Consider the following 6,750-nt stretch of genomic DNA (forward strand, 5'->3'; position numbering starts at 1 on the left):
CCTCCTCTAGCTTATCTCTCCACGCTCCAGGCTCACTGCCTTTATTCCTGATGAAGGGCTTTTGCCCGAAACGTCGATTTCGAAGCTCTTTGGATGCTGCCTGAACTGCTGTGCACTTCCAGCACCACTGATCCAGCACTGGAGTCCCGTCCCGAACCACCCTGGCGAAGGAGACAGCAAGCAGCCTTTGGGAATGGTCGCTGTCAGAGATGTACAGCACAGAAATGGACCCTTTGGGCAACTCATCAGTACCGACCAGATATCCGAAATAAACTGAACCATTTGCCTGCACTTGGCCCATACCCCTCTAAACCCTTCTTATTCACATACCCATTCAGATGCCTTTTCAATGTCACTGTACCAGCCGCTACCACTTCCTCTGGCAGCTCATTCCATACACGCACCACCCTCTGCATGAAAAAGTTGCCCCTTACGTCTCTTTTATATCTTTCTCCTCTTAACTTAAACCCGTGCCCTTGAGCTCTGGACTCCCCCACTCCCAGGAAAAGATCTTGTCTACTTATCCTATCCATGTCCTTCATGATTTTATAAACCTCTAGTAGGTCACCCTTCAGCCTCCGACGCTCCAGGGAAAACCACCCCAGCCTATTCTGGCTCTCCCGAAAGCTCAAACCCTCCAAACCTGGCAACATCCCTGTAAATCTTTTCTGAACCCTTGCAAGTTTCACAACCTTCTTCCAACATTAGGGGGACCAGAACTGCACACAGTATTCCAGTCCTGGCCTAATAGACATTCTGTACAGCTTCAATAGGACCTCCCAACCCCTACACGTTACGCACTGGCCAATAAAGGCAAGCAGACGTCTTCACTAACCTATCTACTTGCGACTGCACTTTCAAGGAATTATGAACCTTCACTCAAAGGTCTTTGACTTACCAAAGTGCAGCACCTCACTGACCTATATTAAACTCCATCTGCCATTCCTTGGGTCCATCTAATCAAGGCCCCATTGTATTCAGAGGTAACCTTCTTCAATTACACCACTAATTTTGGTGTCATCTGCAAACTTATTAATTATACCTCGTACGTTCACATTCAATCATTTATAGAAATGTGATGAGAAGCAGTGGACCCAGCACCGATCCTTGTGGCACACTGCTGGGCACAGGCCTCCAGTCTGAAAAACCACCCTCCACCACCACCACCCTCCGTCTTCTACCTTCAAGTTAGTTCTGTATCCAAAAGACTAGTTCTCCCTGAATTCCATGAGATCTAACCTTGCTGACCAGTCTACCAAAAGGAATGCCTTACTGAAATCCATCTAGATCACGTCTACTGGTCTGCCCTCATTAATCCTCATTCTTTCTTCAAAATACTCAAGCACATTGGTGAGATACAATTTCCCACACACAAAGCCATGTTGACTATCCCTAATCAGTCCTTGCCTTTCCAAGGATGTGCACACCCTGTCCCTCAGGAATCCCTCCAACAACTTGCCCACCACCGATATCAAGCTCACTGGTCTATAGTTCCCTGGCTTGTCCTTACCACCTTTCGTAAGTAATGGCACCGTGTTAGCCAACCTCCAGTCTTCTGGTACCTCGCCTGTGGGTAATGATGATACTCCTACTGCCTTTATACTTTAAGGATTCACTTTATCTATCCTGGCTACACCTGATATATGCTTCCTTCTTATTCTTGACCAAACCCTCAATTTCTCTCATCATCGAACATTCCCTACACCTACCAGCCTTGCCTTTCACCCTAACAGGAAGATACGGTCTCTGGACTCTCATTAATCTCATTTCTGGAGGCTTCCCATTTTCCAGCCGTGCCTTTACCTGCGAACACCCTTCCCCAATCAGCTTTTCAAAGTTCTTGCTTAATACTGTCAAAATTGGCCTTCCCCGAATTTAGCACTGACACCTCAGTCACCCGCCCTGCCTAATTTCCCAAGAGTAGGTCAAGCTTTGCACCTTCTCTAGTCGGTACACACTTGACAAATTCTCCTCTATCCAAGCCCTTAACACTACGGCAGTCCCAGTCTATGTTTGGAAAGTTAAACTTCCTGACCATAACCACCCTCTTGGTCTTACAGATAACTGAGATCTCCTTACAGATTTGTTTCTCAATTTCCCTTTGACTATTGGGACTAATACAATCCCAATAAAGTGATCACCTCGTTCTTATTTCTCAGCTCCACCCAAATAACTTGCCTGAACTTAATCCCAGGAATATCAAAGTGCAGCCATAATATGTTATCACTAATCAAAACACCACTCCCCCCTCTCCTCTCTCTGTTTCCCTTTCACTCCTTCCTATAGCATCTATACCCTCTAAGCTCGCAGTCCTGTCCATCATTGAGCCACCTGTCTGTAATTGCTATGATATCCCAGTCCCACGTTGCTAACCATGCCCTGGGTTTGATCTGCCTTACCTATCCCCACAGTGACATAACAGCCAAAGCTAGGACTTTTTTTAACAAGGTCCCAGAGGCTTGGAGGGCTTCTGTTGTAACGAGTTTGCTGTCTCTGCTCCTCTAGGGAGGCACAGGTGGAGGGTTTTGGAAGGTGCTGTGTGCACACGTGAAGGAATTCATAACCATCTATAGAATTCCCTACCCAATTGAAGCGACCTTGTAAATTGAAGCGACCTTGTAAGGGTTAGATGGATAGGTGTTTTACTGGTGAGAGAATTCGGGGTTGTGGTGAGCGGGCTGGTAAACGGAGCTGAGTTCGCGAAAAACAACAGCGATGATCTTACCAAATGGTGGAGCAGGCGCGATAGGCCAGACGGTGTAAACCTATTTATGTTCTCTACCCACAGCAAGCCCTGGGTCGCAGATCACCCTCCTGCAGAAAGCAACGCCGCCCTACATGAAACTCACGTCACCCCACCCAATCCCACTCCAGAGGCAAGTCCGCACAGGCTCTGCGCTGGGATTCTACTGAAGGCTAGAACACAGGAGACTGGCCAGCAGCAGACCAACAGAAACAGGTCCGCCCTCTCTCTCCTCTGCGTAAAGTGTGGACAGGCGTCGACATGATTGCTTGTGTGGATACAATTGAGAAAAAGGGTGTGGTCTATTCTTAAAGCCGAGCAATTGCCCATGGGGTTAATGATTACATTCTCCTGTCACCAACACCCTATCTCCACCCCCCCCCCCCAGGGCAAGCATGCCCTCCTGAGGACCAAAGCTTCAGTTCAGGGACATGACCGACACAACACTGCTTTCCAGGTACCTCCTCCAGCCGGATACCCTCGAGGAATGGCCCCGGTCGTTTCAGATTTGACTCTCTCGCATTTGCTCACTCTTCTCAGCCCAGCCCTAGTAATGCACAACACGGGGATAGGCCGCACCAGCCTATTCCACCCTGTGGCTGATCAGAGATTTCCTCACGGAGGTGGGACCTCCTCTGACTGTCCGCCCCAGGTACGTCCTTCCCAAAACGTGTCCCTGTCACCTTTAAAGGTCAATACATGTGGACCCTCATCGGTCCCTGCCTCGCTGCACTCTTTAGAACCGTAATATCCCAATCGCTCCTGGATGCCTCTCAGCATTTAACTGCGTCTGCCCATTGCCTGCCCTAGTGCACTGACCAAGCCAGACAATGTAGACTTGCAGTTAGAAAACTATGCTCAGCTCCCAACATCGCTGGCCCGCATAGGTCTGGCACATTCATCGCTCCCCACCTTGTGCAGTTTTCTCACTTCTGGACTATCACTTCTCAGCTTGTGAGTGCTCCAATTCAATCCACTTCACATTTGGGGCAATTTGTTCCCAATCACAACCTTGAGAAACTTGCTGCCTGCCCCTCCTTCCTTCGGAAAGGACGTACGCAGAGATATAGGAACACCACTAGGCCATTCGGCACATCCAATTGGCTCCAGCCTGCAATCTTGGCTGATCTATTTCTCTTCGTTGACTCGGTGGAATCCCCCCTTCCTGATCTTGATCACCTTGATTAAGGTTCCCTTTGTACACAGAGGACAACAACCCCCACTCCCCCCTCTTATGCCAGGGGACCTGGCCTAGCAAGTCTCCCTTTCCAAGGCCCGGGTGTGCCCCGGGTTATTAGTGTACGATAATGGTCAACCCAACTGCTGAGTCAACTGGTTGGTGGCGAAGACGATGATTGAATTAACAGAGACAGATTCTCAATTAGAGTGATGCTGGAAAAGCACAGCAGTGCAGGCAACATCCTCCTCCCTTAACAGAGACAGAGACAACGAGACTGCAGGGAGCGATGGCTGTACAAATACCGTGGGCAGAGGTCAAACACATACACACACACACACACAATCAAGAGCAGGAACCACCCATCCGATTCTTTCCCTCCCTGACTTGGCAGCCCTTGCAGAAAGATCCGATGCTGGGTTTCCGAAAGGGTGTTTGCACTCAACACACGATCGACAAAGCCAAAATCTCAGACAAAGACAGCTCTTGCCCGGCCCTGAATGCTCTGTGCACCCATACCCTCAGGTCACTCCGTTTTCTAACTCCTTTAACAGCATCACCTCGCCATAGTCTCCTGAACAAACTCGGTCACTGCACACACGAAACTGGAATCGGCCACTTGCCCTTGTGGCCCTGAAGTCTACTGTGGTTAACATTTCTGTGACCGTTAACACCTGCAATCTGTATCAAGGCTGAGCCCTGTGATGTATAGTCCTTACCACGCGTGCGGGAGAGCTTTCTGGGGAGAGATACAGAGACAGCCACGCTCACCTCTGACCCATCTGGGAGAAGCAACCAGCCCAGCCCAACCCAACTCTCAGGAAGCATGAGGAACATTATCTAAAGGGCAAGAGGTTTCCAAGACGCACAGGGTGCTTTGGTGCATGAACCACAAGTTGCAAAATGCCGTTCCTGGCTGGTGGAGTAATCGGGTACTGACGAGTGAGAGGATGCTTCAATCATTCAGGGCAAATGGATGGGGTAACCCAAACATTGACACTTATGAAAGGCAGGCATCAGGGGCTCTTCAGAGAAGGTTTGAAGGCAGAGGGGGAGTAGACCCTTGGCAATCAATTTGGTGGGCGGTTGAGGTGGGGGAAGACAGGGATATTCAAGGAGGTGGAGGATTGAAAATCAGAGGCTTTCAGGGGGATGATGCAGATAATACCAGAGGACAAATTACCCATCCACTCAGGAGTCTCAGCATGACGTGTCGTCACACTGAATTATCCAAGCCTCAGTTGCACAAACTCTCACCACTCAGTTCCAGGAACACTGGCTCGAAGGGGGTGGGGGAATGTACTGGAAGAGTCCCTGGACAGGCTCACATCCCAAGGTGGTACTCAAACTCGACTCATCACTCCAGAAATGACGAGGTACCCTCGTGTAAACCATGATGATTGCAGTGAGAACCCAATCTGATTCACAGCCTGCAGGTCTGAGCCAATCTGGCTGTCACCAGCAGACCCAGGGCTCCGGATGGAAGGACAGCAGCTCGGGATGGGCACAAAACGCACAATCTGGACAGGATGCTGTCAAGAAACTCCCTTCACCACTTCGGTACAGCCACAACATCCATGAGAAGGCATAGCGTAGACATACCAACAGCATCTCTGCCCCATGAAAGGTAAGGGTAGGTTACCAGCTCCTCCAAGCCCGACACCATCCTTGGCTGTCACTGGGTCAAAACCCCTTCCTCACATGGAACTCCCTCCCTACGGGCACGGAGGTCTCTCTACACCACACAGAATCAAAGGGGTAACTCACCAGCAATACCCACTCTCACCAGTTGCATGGCCGCAGAGTGGATGCCACAACCAAACAGAGCCGGGCCCTGGGACACACATCCCCCCCCCCTCAGCTCAACAACAATACAGCAGCCGGTGTTGAGAACCTGCTGCGGGTGTTTGGCACACAGACTACGAGGCTTGACGCACAAGGCCGCCGGCTTGGCCGCGTAGAGCTTCAAGACAGCCCAAAGCGGCGCTATACAAATGCCCTTCCTGCGGGAGGGGCGGGAAGACCCGCGCCCAGCATTTCTGCTCGGGCTGAACCGATTCGCAGACTGCGCTGGGCACCTCCCCTGACTCGATTTGCGGGGTACGACCCTGCTTTCAGCACCCTCCTCCAAAAACATCGCACACTCAAGGGTCAGCACAGACTGCTTGGTTTCATCCCAGCCGCGTTAGATATTATCATGCAAGGTACAGTCAGGTCCTTCAGCCCATCCGCTCAGTGCTGGGGCGGTTCCCCTCCTCCTCCCTCATCAGAGCATCGACCTGATTCACCTCGACTGCTCCTGTCAGGCATCAGGCCCCACAGTCCTCCCCGAGAGGGGTTTAGCCCAGGCTCCTTGTAGGGTCTACCAACAAGCGTCATATATCCATCCGGCACATCCTTGGGTTGGCAGATGGGGAGGAAAGTTCACTCACACCCTTGAACAGAGGGAGACAGGGAGACGAACCATCACCCTGCCTTGATTGGGGAGGCGGTGGGGGTGGGGGTGGAGCTGATGATTTGCCACACAGAGCCAGAGTAGCCCAAGGTAACACCAGCGACAAGCAGGTAAGCAGCCAGGAACCCCACAGCAAATAATTCACTTCCAAACTTGCGAAACGAAAGGGATTCAGACACTGACAGGTCTCCCCACAACACACGGACTCCTTCAGCGACAGCCAACCCCAGAGGGCAGACTTCAAGGCTAGGATAGGCGGATGGGGACAGGGAAGGGGAGGGGAAGGTGGGGTGTCTGACGGGGGAGGGAAGGGGAAAGATGGGGTGGCTGGAATGGGGAGGGGGGGTGGCTGGAGAGAGAGAAGGGCAGGTGGCC

The 6,750-nt window shown here is 51.3% G+C and overlaps 1 protein-coding gene across 1 annotated transcript in view; it reads right to left on the reverse strand.

The window, feature by feature from the left end:
- Positions 1–6,750, reverse strand: part of LOC122542052 (fibrosin-1-like protein) — a 30,207-nt gene that overhangs the window by 21,496 nt on the left and 1,961 nt on the right. The window lies entirely within an intron of this gene.

Source organism: Chiloscyllium plagiosum, chromosome 39 (assembly GCF_004010195.1).
Source record: "Chiloscyllium plagiosum isolate BGI_BamShark_2017 chromosome 39, ASM401019v2, whole genome shotgun sequence".
NCBI classification, from domain to species: Eukaryota; Metazoa; Chordata; class Chondrichthyes; order Orectolobiformes; family Hemiscylliidae; genus Chiloscyllium; species Chiloscyllium plagiosum.